This window comes from Panicum virgatum, unplaced genomic scaffold (assembly GCF_016808335.1).
Source record: "Panicum virgatum strain AP13 unplaced genomic scaffold, P.virgatum_v5 scaffold_4688, whole genome shotgun sequence".
Classification (NCBI taxonomy): Eukaryota; Viridiplantae; Streptophyta; class Magnoliopsida; order Poales; family Poaceae; genus Panicum; species Panicum virgatum.
Window position 1 is genome coordinate 7,755 of NW_024376416.1, and position 17,985 is coordinate 25,739.

The 17,985-nt window shown below is 45.4% G+C and overlaps 3 long non-coding RNA genes and 1 other non-coding gene across 4 annotated transcripts; 1 reads left to right on the plus strand and 3 right to left on the minus strand.

Annotated features, from left to right (window-relative positions):
• Positions 1 to 1,648: 1,648 nt before the first annotated feature.
• Positions 1,649 to 1,734, minus strand: LOC120694308. Its single transcript, XR_005683432.1, has one exon. It is a non-coding gene; the product is annotated as a small nucleolar RNA Z102/R77 (small nucleolar RNA).
• Positions 1,735 to 2,099: 365 nt separating this feature from the next.
• On the minus strand, positions 2,100 to 7,954 carry LOC120694303. Its single transcript, XR_005683427.1, has 3 exons — positions 7,816 to 7,954; positions 2,383 to 2,552; positions 2,100 to 2,235 (listed from the first exon to the last, which is right to left on the minus strand). It is a non-coding gene; the product is annotated as an uncharacterized LOC120694303 (long non-coding RNA).
• Positions 7,955 to 10,254: 2,300 nt separating this feature from the next.
• LOC120694306 lies at positions 10,255 to 12,389 on the plus strand. The gene is made up of 2 exons (XR_005683430.1): positions 10,255 to 10,386; positions 10,462 to 12,389. It is a non-coding gene; the product is annotated as an uncharacterized LOC120694306 (long non-coding RNA).
• A 4,176-nt stretch (positions 12,390 to 16,565) lies between these two features.
• LOC120694305 lies at positions 16,566 to 17,651 on the minus strand. The gene is made up of 3 exons (XR_005683429.1): positions 17,354 to 17,651; positions 17,151 to 17,255; positions 16,566 to 16,923 (listed from the first exon to the last, which is right to left on the minus strand). It is a non-coding gene; the product is annotated as an uncharacterized LOC120694305 (long non-coding RNA).
• Positions 17,652 to 17,985: the final 334 nt, after the last annotated feature.

Genomic DNA, 17,985 nt, shown 5'->3' on the forward strand with positions numbered 1-17,985 from the left:
CCTCGCATCCTTAACACACTTGACTTGATTGAGGTCGCTTATCTTCCTATCACGAACCCTAGCCTTCTTATAGACGTCCTTCTCTCCTTCCTTTGTACTCAGCCTTTGGTAAAGGTCATCATATGCTCTGCCCTTTGGCTCACTCACTATTCGCTTTGCAAACTTCTTTGCCACCTTGTACCTCTCTGTACTCCTATCATAGAACACGCATTCGTATCGCTCTTTCTTCTCCTTAAGGGCCTTTTGTACATCCTCATTCCACCACCAAGTCTCTTTAGTTGCACCTTTGCTCGCTTTGGTAACACCAAGCACTTCCGCAGCCACCTTCCTAATGCAAGTTGCCATCTTCTCCCACGTGTTGTTTGCATCTTCCCCTTCTTCCTAAGAGCCCTCCGTGATAACCCTTCTCTTAAAGTCTTCCGACGCCGCCTCTTTTAGTTTCCACCACTTTGTTCTCACGGCTTTGACTTGTTTATCCCGTCTGGTACGCAGACGAAAGTGGAAATCAGCCACCATGAGCTTGTGTTGAGAGACAACACACTCTCCCGGTATTACCTTACAATCCAAGCATGTCCTCTTATCCTCTCTTCTTGTGAGAATGAAGTCAATCTGACTAGCGTGATGGCCACTACAGAAGGTCACCTTCCTAAAGAAGGTGTTGGCTACCATCAGATTGTAAGCTATAGCAAAGTCTAAGACTTCCTCTCCCTCCTTATTCCTACTACCATACCCAAACCCTCCATGTGCCACCTCGTAACCTGCATTAGACAACCCTACATGGTTATTGAGATCTCCTCCTATGAAAAGCTTCTCACTGGTGGGTACCGCTCTAACCAAGCTATCTAGGTCATCCCAAAACTGCCTCTTTGTACTCTCATCATGGCCTACCTGGGGAGCATACGCACTTATAACGTTGAAGACTAAGTCACCAACAACAAGCTTGACTAGGATGATCCTATCCCCTAGCCTCTTGACGTCCACCACTCCATTTTTCAGACTCTTGTCAATCAAGATGCCCACTCCATTTTTGTTTGCAACTATTCCTGTGTACCAAAGCTTGAAGCCTGTGTTCTCCACCTCCTTCGCTTTCTGACCCTTCCATTTCGTCTCCTAGACGCATAGGATATTTACACGTCTCCTAATCGCTGTGTCAACTAACTCTCTTAACTTACCTGTGAGGGACCCTACATTCCAGCTACCTAGAAGGATTCTAGTTGGCACGACTAGCTTCCTTACCCCTCGCACCCGCCGAGTTAGGTGCGAAGACCCTTGCTCATTTAGCACTACACCCGAGAGACGATGTAGCGCGCCACTGAGGAAGCGACGACCCGACCCTTGCTCACTTAACACCGCGTCCGGATCACGATACGGCGCGGCACCAAGGGGGGTGACGGCCCCGCCCTTGCTCATTTAACACCATACCCGGGTTGCGATATGGCGCGCCGCTAAGAGGGTTACGCCCCAACGGTTTTCTCTTGCGTTTCATCTCCATAAGAGTAGCTGGGTTCTACATTGGCTCGCCACGCCTAACACAACCCTCCTCCTTTATCCGGGCTTGGGACCGGCATTGTTGAAACAACATCGTTGAAACAACACGGCAGAGATAAAATAAAGGCTTCAACGGTTTCAAAAAATTAGATTGTGAAGGAAATGATCAGATAGAGCTAATACAGTTTGAACCATCATGGTGGCCAATAAAACCAATAGGGAAACAATTTGATCATCACACCATCTCCTCTCAGAAAAAACAACACTGCTATATACAGAAAGCAGAACCAGGACCAAAGAAAAAAGCTCACCCAGAATTCAGTATACAAACACGGCACACAAGCAGAAAGATTGAGAGACTAAAGAGTTGCGACTCATCTGCATACATCAACAGCAGTCTTCCCACTCATAAGAGAAGCAGGAAAAGGGAAGAAAGATTTCAAACAAGGTGCACTAGCACGAACTTGAAGGATCGTCCAACTAATTAGTGCACTGACGTAGCTATTCGCAGTAGTTGATAGTTGTGCACTTGTGCTAGCTCCTGATTGTGTGTTGTCCATTCAAATGATAATAAGTATATACTAGAAACACAGCGCGACTTTGCCAGTACACTGTCAATATTAGCAAGATCAAACATATTAATCCCACTTGGCAGCTGTTGGAGCTCCGTTTTTCTTGTTCTGCCTTGTAAATTTTACCTTCGCCCCTCTGGGTGTTTCCTACTTTTCAATATAACATGCAGCTCTCCTGCAGGTTCATTAAAAAAAACAGATTAATCCCATGTTTTAATGGTTCCATAGCCTATTCTGAGTATATAGTTAGGTGTTGCATACGTAGGATGATCATATTGCAAAAGGACAATGTTGTGTAATAATAAAAAGGTAAATTTGTCACCTGAGTTAAAAACTGATGGCCAGCTTAAGATTTGGGTCAGAAAATTCCGTCTTGTGCATTGTTATTGTTCTGGAGCAACTCGATGTTTCATTAGAGTGTTGTTCCTAGTATGGAAGCATTTTCCTAGATCCAGCATTCAAGTGCACTTGTTGGCCTATCTCGCCCGACCCCTAGCAAGAAAATGTGTCTATCAAAGTGAAGTACTAGAGTGAACCAATCCATGAAGATATAAAGATTAACTATCACAATGCTAAGATGGCACCAAAATGCTAAGCAACATGCTACATGTATAGAACTATAGATGGCACTCAATCAGGTGGTCTTCTTCTGCTCAGTTGTTTGATATCTTTGGGATCAGCTTGCATGCTCTGAAAGTTACAGTATAGTAGGAAGTATAGATCATAAGGTAAAATAGCAATAAAAATTTTAATTTGTGATACTTAGCCCACTCATTTTTGCATAAGGACAATACAAAACATTGTAGCATTAAGATTCAAATCACAGTGAATCAGTGATGCTTTAGCATCAAAGGGCTAACAGACAGGAAAGTATGAAGAACTGATTCGGGGGAGAGTATAAGCAAAAGTAGCTTACTCGTAGTCATATTGTGTGCATGGACAGTCAGCCTTTGTGCATGTATCTTTGGAATATTGAAATTTCAGTACTGGCAGATTCCTTATCATATTGTCCCACCAGTATCTTTGTGATGTTATGATGGCATAGAGATTTATTTATTGTTTCTTTTCTTTAACTTCAACATGGCTCATGTTGTCCAATGCACGCTGGTACTGTGACCAATATTGCCTGAACACACTGGTATTATGGCCAACTATGAACATGAGAAAAATTACAATGCAAAACTCTCAAATAAGATTTATAGTTTACATGTGTTAGCTAGGAGTACTCAGTTTTAGTTTGTATGTTTGGAAAAAATCAATCTTTTTGTTCAGGCAATTCCCTATTATTTTGAAAGAATGTTGTTTGACAGTTCAGGGTGGAAGCTCATTTAGCAAGGTAATATACAATGTAATCGTAGTCATCAGTTGGCCTTGCACAAAGGACAACAAGATGCAAGCGACTACTAATTTACAATTAAAGTACCAGAAACGCTAACAAAGGTCGTACAAGTAGGGTAGCCTTTGTTACCTATTCCATGTTTCAATTTCAGTACCTTGTGAAGCATATTAAGTTTACAGAGGTTAAAAATAGTAGCATAGCATTGTCCACTGAAATCACTGGGTCAAAATATAAGGCTATTATACCTAGAAATAATTTTTGCCTAAAGGAATAGCGAGTGGCTCAAGTAATCAGTGGACCGGTTCTGCCTACTTACTGGACAAAAGCCTTGATCACTGCGATCTAAACGGACATATTATTAGTCGACATTCTGTCGAACACATGCAGCGTGTGTCAGACATTTGGCAAGCTAGCATATCTATGACAGTAGGTGCGCGTCGAAGACAGTGCTGCTGTTACTGTCCAAGCAGCTGCCCAGGCGCCAGGAGGACCCATGGAGCACCGGCCTTCTTCGTCGCTCGGCGCTCGCACCTTGCTCTGCACCAGCGTGTGGACAGCTTGGCGCCTCCACGGGCAGTGGGATGAAGGGGCCGAACGACGGCTGCTCTGGCGCAGGCAGGGGGGGGGGGTGGCGCCGGTGGAGCCGAGGGAGGAGGCAAAGCCCGGCCCTATGGCGCAGCGTCCCGAGCACAGGCCCGTAGCCGGGAGCAGTGGGATGTGACGAGTGGTTCTGCGGGCGTTGGAGGGGCGCGATAGGAAAGGGGATGGCGCCGCATGTTTCGGTGCTGTGGGTCCTTTGGGCGGCTGCAGCGCCCTCGTCCTCTCCTTGCTATAGCCTATAGGTAACAAGCATAACCATATTAGACAGACTAGCCAAGAGTATTCACATTCTTATGACACCAGCCGATCAACCCGTGACAGTGCATGGGCTAGTTTTTGTAATGTGAAATAATTAGTTTTTTGGGGTATGATGATACATTGAATGTAATATTTTACCTTCCTTTGGACAAAAATTGAGGTGAAAAGGCAAGCAAATAAGATTGATAAAGAGTAAAATACATCTCCGGTCCCTAAACTTGTCACGCTGTGTCATCCCAGTCCCGAACTCTGAAAGTAGCTGATTGGGTCCCTAAACTCGGTTCGGGTCTCAACGAGGTCCAAACGGGTATGCCACCTTGGACTGTCATGTGGGACCCCCACACACACCCTCCTCTTCCCCCCACCGATCCCCTATCTTTTCCTCCCGAATCCATTCATTCCTCTTCGAATAGACTTCGGCGGCCATCAAACTATGTGGCCATTGCCTCCTTCTTTCTTCCTGTGCTCCCAGACACCCATGGCTTCCGGACGTGAGCACCACGAGGGGGAAGACTACGGTGGCCACCACGGGAGAGGTCCGGCGGCTGCAGGAGGTGTACACGTGGGCGGACTTGGCTTTTCTGGAGCCGACAGGTGCCGCGGGGCACGGGCGCGTGCGCAGCGTGGGGCGTCACGTGGTGTTCCTAGTGTTGCGGCAGGGCGCGGGCACCGTGCAGTGCGTGGTGGCCGGCGGGGACGGCACGGTTCGCAGCGAGGCTGAGCTGGGAGTTTGTGTGGACGTTGCCGGCGTTGTGTCGCTGCTGCGGGAGCTCATTCGCGGCGCCACCCAGTAGGTGGAGATCTAAGTGGAGAAGCTCCATTGAGTCTGAGCAGGGCCGTCCCCAATTGCACTACTAAACTTATTGTTTGCAGGAGTAGGTCACTTGTTTTTGCCAGGATTAACACGCTAGTAGTATGTGTTACTTGGTCAACTTTTCAATCTAGTAACTAAATTTGAGGTTCTGTTTGTGTGTTAGCCCAAGGTTATAGCTTCAATCCTTAAGGCCGCAATACTTTAAAAAAGGGCAAATTGCATATCTGCCCTCGTTTGTACCTACAACTGTATGTTTGCCCCTTCTTTTTAAGGTTTGCATGTTTGCCCCTATTTTTCAAGTGTGAATCATCCGTTTGCCCCTGATTTCCAACGGCGTCCACCGAGGCAGCTTCCAGCAAATAAAGAAAAAGGAAATATGGAAAATCTAGATAGGAAATGTCTCTCCTACCCCTGCTCTGTTGGCTCTCTCGTTGGGGGAGGACCGGCGGAGGTGGCAGAAGACTGAGGCGCGGGGGAAAGGCAGAGGGGCGAAGGGAGTGGGTGGGGCTGCCTGGGCGGCCGGCGTCGCGCGGGGGCCGGGAGGCCGCGCCCGCCCGCCGGCTTGAGGAGGAGCAGGCCGAGCCCATGGCCGGCGGCGGCGCGGAGGAGCGGGCGGAGCCCGTGGCAGCCGGCGAGCATCTCCTCTCTCCTCCCCTGCACCCTCGTCCCACGCTGGTGAGCGTCGCCTCTCCGCCTCTTCCCGCCTCGCCGCTGTCGGGGTGAAGACAGGGACGAGGCCCATGGCGCCGGCCGTGGGCCCGGCCCGCTCCTCCTCGCGATGGCGGCTAGCAGGATCGGAGGTGGCGCGCCATCCCGCCGAGCACCTTGGTCTTCCCGCTCGACGCCAGCAGCTTGCTCTGCGACTGCCAGTGCACGCCGCCAGAGGTCCGGAGCTCGACCGCCAGCGCCCCTGCTGAATGCCAGCGCGCCGGCGGTGAAGGACCTAGGTTGGCGGCCGTGCGCGACGCGGAAGCGGTGGCGCAGGTCGCCCGCGAGGGCGGAGAAGGCAGCGACGCCACCGCCGCCGTCATCGCCGCAGCGGCCGGGCCGGTCCCGCGGGGCGACGACGTCGTTGAGGGGTGCGTGGGTGAGGCTGCGCACTGGGGCCCGCTCCTCCAGCATCCAGTTGTACACCCGCGCGGCAGCGCTGGGCGAGGCCAGCTGCCTCCCAGTCCCACGCCGACGAGCGTCGTAGAGCGCCGCCTCATCCTCCGCCAGTGAGCGGATGTCTTTGACTCTTTGTTGCTGCTGACGAGTGGGTCCCACAAGGGCATATGTGTCTTTTCAACTACCATTTAATACCGTCACCGGCTCTTAACAGAATAGGGGCAACTGGAAGCTTCAGATTCAAAAAAAGGGGGGCAAACATGCGAAGTCAAAAAAAGGGGGGCAAACATGCAATCAGAGGACGAAATGAGGGTAGTTTTGCAATAGCCCCTTCAAAAAAAAAGGATTGAAAGTGTGCAAACAGTGCTTCTGTAATCCTTATAGGTTTAAACAACCATTCAACGTGTTACTTACCGTCGATTTGATGATGTTCCTGTGTGAAATATTGATGTATCGGTAGGAAATTAATATAATCTTTGAGTGTCAAATACCGGTGTATTTTCACTTTATACATTCGCAGAAATCAAATAATTACTACAATTCATAGTAATTTCACTTGTTATATTTATGGTTTTGTTGTGGTGTTTTTCATTCTATCATAATTGTTTCTAGCAATTGATGGGTATTACGGTTGCTAGAGATAAAGAGGCTAATTTAACACTCAGATTTTATTTTATTGTTTCATGCTTCTATTTGTAGGAAGTTTATTTGACACTCAGATTTGGGCAGAAACTGCCGAATTTCAGAGTAGGTCGAGCTAATGTCATTGTGGAGTCCGGTGCCACGTTAGCTAATGAGTCTGCCCTATGCCCGTTTGGACCTCGATGAGACCCAAACATAGTTTAGGGACTGGGATAGTCACTTTGAGACTTTAGGGACCGGGATGACATAGCGTGACAAGTTTAGGGACCGGAGATGGATTTTACTCATTGGTAAAGGAGGCAGAAGTAGAGAAACTGGTGAAGTAGAATTTCCATGCATGTTCGTCTTTGTAACACAGTCGGATATGAAACCTCGTCACCATTAATCAAGTTTCGTTATCACATAATATTAGTAGTCTCTTTTTACCACATTAATCAGCCCCGTACCGAACGTAACATTTGGTCACCAAAGCTCGCGGAGAGAAAACCCGGAAAAAAATAAAGAGTTTCAGGCGTGATTATTGTAGGGGTAGCAATATTTTAGTATGCTGTAGTACACTTTTTAGTTGCCCGTTGCTTAGGGGTGTATCCGCGTATGGTTCTACATATTTTAATAGAAAAGGAAAAAAAGTGTCCAAGTTGTGTATTGATCCTTGTTGGATCTGCTAGTGGATCAACTATGCGGGAATAGAAGGCTAGGTGGCTGATGTTAATCCAATGGCTATGGTTGATTATGGTTTAAAATAGAAGGACAGATGTTTCTGATTATTGTGGGATTTTCTAGATTCTTTCTTTTTTTCTAAAGCGTCTCGTAAACAGTGCATCTTTTTAGACCTCTAATTAGTAATAGTAAGATTATTCAAAAACGTACCAGACTACTAGGCTTAAAATTCTAAACTCCCATTGCATATATGTAAAGATGTAGCTAGGTATAGAACCAGAACACGCAACACCAATTGATACATGATCTAGCAATTACGACACGATTTCTGGTACCTCCGCGCCCACCAAACTTCTTGGGCTCGCAGCGCCTGGGGTCGGCGACGAGGAGGGTGCGGTCATAGCGGCCGAAAGATGTCCTTGACCTCCTTCTTGGTGGCCTCGTCGACGTACTTTTGGCTGTGGGTGTCGCCCTTCACCTAGATGAGTCCATGCCTCGGCCACGGCCATTTTCTTCCGTCTTGGGGTTCAAAACCAACCGTAATGCAGAAGAAGCAGAATCAATTCAAGATAAACAGAAAAGGAAAAGATATAAAGGTGAAATCCGAACAATGTCTCACCGGCCACACATTTCGCCCAACAGGTGGTGTGCATCGCCAATTGCCGTGTTCACGCGGCCACCTAGCCATGCCTTGGCACACCCACCATACCATGGCTAGACGTGACCACCCTTGCATAGTTGTGCCACCACGCGCAGACGCCGGGCCGCGCCATGGCAGAGGCGGCAACCGGCAAGTCCGAGGCTGGTCGCCCCTGGCTTGCTCCATCTCTCCAGGAGCATCCATAATCCATTAGCTAGCTTGTAACCGAGCAAGCAGAGAAGAATGTTTTGTCCCTCTTTTCTGAAACCGCAATGAAATATCGTTTGTGAATGAAACCAAACAAGCACTGCTTGTTCCAGCAAATACGCTGGATCTGAGAAAACAGGGCTGTGTGGTGGATACAGTACAATACAAACAACCGAATATGGAGAACAAACCGTGCAGGTGCAGCTCAGCAGATTGCTTCATGGTGCGAGGCAGCAAAGGAAGCTCTCGCAGGCTGCCTGCTTGAGTACACAGGCAGGATCGAAGTAGTTAGACAGAAAACTAACCAGTGCATCTCTTTGTGGCAAAGCAGAGGCCACTCGACGAAATCAACTTCAAAGGTTGCGATGGATTGGTTGACGTCATACAGCGTCAAGATCTTGATCTACCTCTTCACCCATGCAGATGCAGGTCTTTCATCTTGACCGACAGGCTGATCAGGGCTCCCGCTTAACCCTCAATTAATAGGCAAGCAGTAATTAAAATTCACGTAGAAATTATCGTTTATTTTGTTATGATTAGTTTTATCGTTAAAGATAGTTTGAACATGAGATATTTTGTTAAAGATAGTTTGAACAGAGAAAGGAAATTAGGACTATATGTTACAGGAATTAATTAAAAGGAAAAGAAGAACGGGATGCATCCTCAATTCGCGGGCCGGTGGCAATTACCCCGTAGCATCTGCTGTGGGCATGGAAGGGAGAACTGACTGGCATGTTCATCAGATGAGCAATTAGATTAGCCGATGTAGTCCATGATTTTGGTCTATTGATATCCAACAAAATTGGATCTATACTCAACAATTATCTAGAATATGCACGCGGAAGTGAAATTGGAGATTAGAAATCAGTAAATCAAAACCAAATCGAAACAATATATTCCTATATGACGGGATTTCCTCCAACGCTACAGGCATATAGATTAGAAATTAGAGGGGGTGCGGAGGGGACTGACCTGCAGATCGGTGTGCATAGGACTCGCGAGCGCTGCCGCCGGGGACTCGCGCCGCCGGCCATTGCTGGGATGCTGCCTGGACGCCATAGGTGAGGAGCGCGCCGTCACGGAGGAAGGCCGCCGCCGGGGACTTGCGCGGTCGAAGGAGAAGAGCGCCGCCGCCGGGGACTCACGCTGCCGCAGCAGGGAGAGGACCGCCGCCGTCTCCGCTTCGATGCCGGGGAACGGAGGACCCGAGGAGCACCGTCGCCGCCTCTTGTGGGTGCCGGGGAACTAAATGAGAGGAGAGAGAAAATTTAGGCGAAAATTAGGGTTGGACTCCTTTATATATCTACAATGTTATTTTACGGTTTTAATCTACACTACAAAAGAGTGAGTTTTGGTTAATCCACTGCGCTGGCCCAAGGGACCGGAAAGGAGTCGAAAGTGGTGAAAACCGATAGATAGAAAATGTTTCTGCCATTTGATGATTTTTTTCAAACCGATCTGCTCCGCCTACCCGCCCGCATACCCGCGCCTCTCACACGTCCGTAAATCAGGTGCATGTTTTCCTTCCACCGCATGGATGCCGCGCCGCCGCCCATCAATCACGCCAGCACCAGCCACAACTTGCAGCGCATCGCCTCCGATCTCCGCACTCCGCTCGCCTTGCTCCTCCCCTCTCCCTCCTCGCAATCGCGCGTGTGCTGAACCAAACACTGGTGGAGAACCTGCTCTCCGCCATGGAGGGAGGCCCCTCAGATCCGCCCTCTGCTCCACCTCCTGCTCCGCTCAGGTGAGGGTGAGGGCGCGGCACCGGTATCCTCGGCGCTCAGGCCACTATGGCCGACATCTAGAGCCCTCAGAGTACAATCCCTTCACCAATCTCCTCTTTCCTGTTGCTCCATGCCCTCATCCCTCCAAGTTTCAGAATCCCACATTTCGATGCGCGAGGTCTACAACGGCACGCTAGCCGGCCACATACAGGGGCAAGCGGCAGCACTGGTTGGCGCCCACAAGATCTGGTCCCTTGACCTTCGTGCCATCTTCACTGGTCCTAGCAGCTCACGCCGGTGGCCTAGCGGCTTGTTTATTGTTGCCTTTGCAGGTTGCTTATGTCGGCTGTCTGCATATCATCTGATCTGTTGCTTCTTTGACTTACAGTGCTTCATTCCGGTTTCAGCGGTAGCAGCTCTTGCCTCTGTTCAGGAACTGCCACAAACTAACCTTGGGTTCAGGTAATGCTCAATTCTAGAATCTATTTTCTAGCAACAGCAGCAAGGGATTGCTAGGTTCACTAACCATAAGTATATAGCATAATTGCTTCTGATAGTTTATTTTTTTTCTAAATTCTAAGTTATATTGTTCCATATCTTTTCTTACTTTGGTATTCTAAGTTATATTGTTCCATATCTTTTCTTACTTTGGTATTCTAAGTTATATTGTTCCATATCTTTTAGACTGCAAGGTCATGGCTTGGGTCGGACATGCTAACATTCAGTTGGTTTGTGTGCAGTTCAGTGTTTTTTGGAGCCTACTAGGATGCCTGTGATATCACTATAGCATGTCACCCATTTCTGAAAGCCTAAATCATTTTTATATTATATTGTTTGGCTTATTTTCATACCCTTTGTCTTTAAACCTGCAATTACGATGGTCCAAGCTGTCATTTATTCTTGCAGTTGTTTGAGTAAACATCTAATATTTGGTTATTTCTCTAACTTGGAGATGATCTGTAAATAAGGATGTCAACTACTTAAAACTAAAAAATCATAAAAAAATTGAGGCACTTAATTAGTTGACAGTTGAAGAATCCATAGAGGAGGATTTTTCTTTATAATGAAGACAATTGCACCATTATTGTTTAATTGTGCGGCACACTGTTGGCACTTGGCACCCAGTTGAAACCTGCGGCACACTGTTGGCATCAGGAAGATCGATACCTGTTGTTTCAGTCATTGCACTACCACATCTTGTAAGGTAACTAACTCTTGTCACGATCGCTGCATTTGAGGATGAATCGAGAAGGTCGAAATAAGTCTGACTGAAATTGCTCTGAAGTTGGCCTTGTAGTTTAAAGAGGTTCTTGATATCACGGATATTTTTATTGTTTGCCATTCCATTACAGTGGGGGTTCCTTTCACTCTGTGCCAAATTTGCAATTAAGACAGAAGGTGTGTTCCTAGAACCTGTTGGAAGTAATTCCCAATTTGGAATGATTTGCATGTCAAACCATAAGGTTCTGTAGTTCCTCATCTTCAGTGAGTATGTTAGAACTAAAATCTTTGCCGCAAGGTATATCTTTTGTTATTGTTCCTCTTCTCAGATTGTTGTGTTATTTCAGATCATTTCAAATCTATATACAGAATAGATGCATATCTTTACAACTCTGCAATGTTAACTCTGTCCTTTAAAAGTAGTGCCGTTTAAAACAATTGCAAAATAAGAAATGTGGATTACCCCCTACGGTCTATGGCCATCAGGAAATCAAACTGTTATGATTTACCATTTGCTAAATTTGGTGTAGCCTGGTTCAATTTTTGTGTCCTCTTTTATTAGTATGCAAACAGGGCCTTTTGTGATAATTGTTATCTCAAGAACCCAGTCCAGTAGCTATATTGCCAATTTATATGCTGTGAATTGTAATTGCCTCCACATAAATAGTTCATGATATTATGCCTAAATGCGACTGTTATTTTTGTCTACAGGGTGCCAAATTGAATAGCTGCCGCAGGGCTTGCACGGGTCCTGGAGAAGCTTGGGATATATTGCGACGTTGAGCAGCAGTGAACGGAGGATCATTCAAGCACCACACTAAATTACGTGAATGCATGAAGATTACAATGGGAATATGGTAGGAGACTAGGTATCTAAGTTAGTGGCCGTAAAGCATGCAGGTAACTGTTAATGAATAGGTGCTGCGAGATGTAAATGAAATGTGGACTGTGAGAATAGGTTCTACCCTGATGTATAAATGAAATGTGGATTGTGATAATGACCTTGACCGCAAGAAAGCATATCTTTTCTCCAACTCAAATTAGCTGTTATTGGCCACTTTTGTTGACAGTTTTAGAAACCAGTTTGATTATCAATGATTCAATATTATGTACATTTTTTATTGTCTTGATACTTATATAGCATATGCATTGTCATATATTCAAATAATTTTCTTACATGTGCATGCCGCACGTGCATGACAACTAGTTAGAGTTTTACAATCCTGTTTAAAGATTTTCCGGTTGTGGGGCGGTGGACATGCAGAAGATAAGATGAGAGGCAATTTTACTGCTGCGGGAGGATTTTACGGTTGCGGGTGGTTGAATCTGTTGGATGGTGCGTTGAATAGTTATTCAACACCCCAGGAGCTAAATAGTGATACTATATATATATATAAAAGACGGATGATTCAAAGTTGCAAAAAAAGTCAACCGCGACAAATATTTAAATTCGGAGGGAGTAGAAAAAAAGGGCCCATGACACACCTCAATCAGTCCGCACATCAGGGATGTGCGAAATGGGGTGCCAGTCCTTCCCCTTTCCTTCCTCATAGCGCCTCGCCAGATCAGGACGCTTCTTGATCACCAATTTCTTCAGAGTGGTGAGGCATTTTATACCCTCTGGCAAGGATTTTATTCCCTGATAGTCAATGATCTCCAATTTCTTCAGAGCGGTGAAACCTTTTATGCCCTCTGGCAAGGATCCGATTCCTCCTAACCTAGAGATGCATAGCTTTTCAAGGGAGGCCAGGCTTTCCATCCCCTGCGGAAAGGATGTGATGAGTGGGCAGCTGTCGATGCATAGCTCTTTAAGGGACGTGAGCCGGCACATGGATTCGGGAAAGCAAGCCAGCCCATCCAACCCAGAAATGTGGAGTTTGCATAGAGCACAGAGATCTCCCAGCCATTCAGGCAGCTCATGAAGTGCATGACATGCATGAATCCTGAGATCCTCAAGTGATGTGAGATGCTGATGCTGCAGCGATTGGGGAAGGCTCTTTATTTTGGGCAGCCATTCAACATGTAGAGTTCGAAGAGAACAGAGCTCGCCCAAGCATTCCGGCACTGCTTAAGTCCGTCGCACATTCCTATCCGTAGCACCTGGAGGGATGTGAGTTGCCCCATTGCTTGAGGAAGGCTACTAAGGCGACAGCAGTTCAGAATGTTTAGCTCTTGTGGATATCGAAGCTCCCCTAGCGCATTATCAATGAGAAAAGTCTTCAATAATTCCCATGCTGTCATGTGTTGCACCACCTCCCACTCACGTCCGGTGTTTTGTAGGTGGCTATGATAGAAGTATGAATTGGACCTCTCGAAATGGAATTGGCTGTGGTAATTAGATTCTGTGATCCACTTCCCAGCACACTCGGAGAACTTCCAATGCTTCAGGTGACAAGACAAAGGTAGGAATGTCTTGATCTTCAATGTAAGACAATTTGATATATTCAGACATGTCAAGCAATTACCAACTCGGACCTGTCCCGAGTGAGGTGCACAATTGCTGCAGTTTCCTCCCTCTTCTCCATCAGACATGGTCCTCTCTGCTACCAACCACACTTCTTCCAATCTAGGTAGATCATCCATTAATTACTTCACCAGTGAAGGAAATGGGCCACAGCTTATGCTCTCAAGAGAAGGCATCTTGTGCAGCTCAAGCTCCTCCAGACAAGGAAGTTCCACAAGCCCTTGTAGATGCTTCAATCCTTGGAAATCAGATAGCTTCATCGCCCTCAAAAATTGGAAGCAAGCTTGCCCCTTTACTTCAGTACCAACAACCTGATTATGCATCCACCATGCATATTTCTCGCCTGAGTACCCACAAATTTCTAGCTCTTTAATCCCAGCTGGCGGTTCTAGGCCATCAAGTACAGCCTCCTCCAACGTAGTGTCCACCTTTTCATTAAAGAAAAACTCAGTGTTCACCTCACCTTTCTGATGCATCTTCCATTCTAGCTTCAACCTCTGTAAATTTGTCTTCTCTTTCAAGCATGCCTTATGTGCATCATCTTTCTCCAACACATGTGAAATACCTCTGATAATTAGACCTTCACTATTCCTACCTTCATTTGCGAGCTCTGATATTCCAGCAAACTTTTCACCGTTACCACAACAAATAAGGGCAACTTTTGTAGTTGACTGCTGAATTGTCCAATGCCTACAGGCATCCCTCTCAATTCTTCACAATCTTTCAGGTTCAAAACTTGAAGCCTCTCAAACTTGACAATGCCATCAGGCAGCTCTACCAGCTTCCTACAGCCTTCGAGGTTCAAAACTTAAAGCTTCTCCAACTTGCTAGTGCCTTCAGGTAGATTTACCAGTTCCCCACAATTTTCCAAGTTCAAAACATGAAGCTTCTCCAAGTTGTTAATGTCTTTAGGTAGCTCTACCAGCTGCACACAATATTCTAGGTTCAAAACTTGAAGCTTATCCAAATTTCCGATGCCTTTGGGCAACTCTACCAGCCTATAACAATTACGTAGACTCAAACATTGTAGATTTCTCAATTTTGTTATAACTACAGGTAGCTCCTTAATCTTGGTATGATCTAGTTTAAGAACTCTTAGCTTTTTTATTTCTACCAATAGAATTTGGCAAGGCTGCAAGCTCCATGTACTGGCAAAGATAAATGCTTGAAAGCATATTACAGTCACCAATTGAATCTGGTAAAAACTTTAGCTTCATACACCATGATAGGTTCAGTGTTCTTAACTTTTGCAGCTTACCAATAGATTTGGGCAACTCGAGAAGGCTACTACATTCTAGATGCAGAGCTTGCAGGCTCCAAATATCTGACATAGTTTCAGGGAGTGATTCACATTGCAATCTTGACATCTCAAGATATTTCAAATGTTTTGTCTGAAATATGGCAGTGAGCACTGTTGTCGATAGATTATTGTTTGCAATGATACTGCACAAGTGCTTTGCATTCTTGGCCTTGTTGAATATTATATCATCACAATCACCACCATCAACATATATAGCACGTGCATTCTTGAAAAACATTCTAGGCAAAGGTTTTTTTGGCTGTTGAACTAAGGAAAAGTATCTGTGGTATTTTGTGGAACTGGTTGCATCCTTTGGCACATTAGTTGAAATTTGCTCATCCAAGATGAACTGGGCAAGATCATGCATCTCGCAACACACTCTCCCAAAATATTCCTTCACATCCTGGAGAAAAGAAACTTGCACAAGTGAATTGAAGCACTCGTCGCCAACATCCTCCAAGCAATTGTAACCATGAGTCAAACTAATCACATTGTGAGCAATCCATTGGTCAACCAATTGTTGTTTATCGAGCGGAAGGCCTTTAGGAAACAATGAACATATTGTGAAGCACCGTTTCAGATGGGATGGTAAATGGGAATAGCTCAACATCAAGCTTGCTAATACTCTATGCTCTTTATCCTCAGCATCTAGTAGATTACTGTCTCTCACGGCCTTCCATTGTTCTATATGTGTCTTGCCACGAAGGACATTTGCAAGAACTTTAATTGCAAGTGGAACCCCACCACATTTATTCACAATCTCTCTCCCAACTTCCAATAATTCAGAGTCCAAACCTTTTATGTCCTCACCAATGATCTGAGTGAACACAGTCCAGCTATCATCCTTAGACAAGGACAACAACTTCAACAGATCTGTTGATTCCACTGCTTCTGCAACATTTCTATTGCGACTTGTCAACAAAATACTACTTCCAGGTGCTCCTCTCTTTATATATAACATAAAATCTTCCCATTGACTTCGGCCCACAGTCCAGACATCATCTAATACAAGCAAATACCTCTTTCCAGTCAACGTATCTGCTATAGTTTGAATTATGTTCTGTATGGAATGATGTTCAGATTTTTGATAAGTAATGGCTTCAAACATCTTCATCATAAGCTCTTAGACATCAAATTCTTGAGGCACATGAACCCATATTCTTACTTCAAAATGATCCTTTACGGTGTTACCATCACCGAAAACAAGGTTAGACAAGGCAGTTTTCCTAGAGCCACCAAGCCCAATTATGGAGACTATCTTGATTATCTGTTGGTTATTTTTGTCCACTAGTTTAGATATTATTTCCTGCTTTTCTCGCTCACTTCCACATATTATTGATGCCACAGCAACATTTGGCACTGTTGGAATTGCCCTGGCAGTCCTGTTCATGTGTGGAACAGGATGACCTTCCGGCAAACTGTTTACTGTTGCACTGAAGTCAGTTCTTTGCTTCACTATTGCATCAAATCTCTTCTTTATAGCCTTGATCTTGAGGGCTGCCTTGAATTGAAATAGATATGATTTTGGTTTTGTGCAGAGACATTTTGACACAATATTGTTGGCAACTTCAGCTTCGTGCTTCTCAGCCTCTAGATGGAACTCATCAACAATATCATCAACGTCGTATGCGACGTGTTTCAATTGTCTGATGAAAAATTGATCATTATCCGTAGTTTTACATCCTGCTTTTTCTAGCCAGGAGCTGATATCCTCAAATCGACCCTTGAGATCCTGGAGATCCTTTGTCACACCCACTATAGAGCTGTACTGCTTCATCATCAATGGAGCTAACTTGTTTGCCAAAATTTTCAAAATTGCAGACACAGCAGCACCTTCGATACTGGCCATCATTTATTTTGAAAGTGTCTCCTTGCCCAAAAATCCTGCAGACCAAATTGAACATGAGCTGCTACTTTTGAAACAAAAAAATGATCTGCACAAACTAGCTGTACTCTCAATAAATTATGGGTTATGCATGTTCCAAACTAACTGAATCCTATGGCACTTTTTCATGCATGATTGTTTCTTTGTTACTTTGCTAACATGATGTATGACTGGCACCATCTGATAGACCTATATGAAACAGTAGTTGATGATATTGATGTCTGACCTGGGAAAACAGGTAGACTGCTAGCCTGAAGCTGAGCTCTTTAGCCTTTTAGTCTTTGAGCTGCACAACTGTGGCCGCAAACAGTCTCGTCTAGCCTTCTTGTTCCTGTTATCACATGAAACAAGAAGCATTATATATACGAGGGGATTTCATACTTTGGAGTATGTAAAAGAGAAAGGTAACAGTGTTTAAGATTAACGTACCATAGCCTCGATTCACAAAGGAGCAGATGAGGATCTCGAACAGATGGCTGATTAGTTCCTCAAGATGAACATACCATAGCCTCTAGCTCGGACGAATCAACTCTAATTACGTTTATTTCCTACTTGTGATGTGTGACTTCTGAGTTCCTGGATTCAGTACCTAACAATAGGCAGGATAATAATACATTTTTATTTGCTGAAAACAGTTGCACTGAAAGCAGAAAGTGTGGATGTTGATGGTAATTGACGAACTTAACAGGAGTATGGATCGAGCAAGAAAAAAACAAAACAAAGGACTTGAGTAGTCTTTGGTTAGAACAAAACATATACTAGGATAGTAAGCTAGTTGCATGAGAGTAATTACTTTTTTAGTTACCCTCTGTCATGTAACTAACTAAGCCAGATTGCACTCGTCTTACTGGTCCTAGCTAAGTCGCAACAGGCTTAATAATCATAGTTGTAACCAGGGTATTGAAGCGGTTGCAATTGTGGTGTCAGGCCAATTGCAACTGAGCATATTCTCTAGTTGTAACTGGAATCGCTTTATTGGTCCTAGTTGCAACCGATTTAAAGATCCTAGTTGTAATTACGGCGGCAGTGAAGCGGTTGCAGTCACGCACGGGATCTGGCCA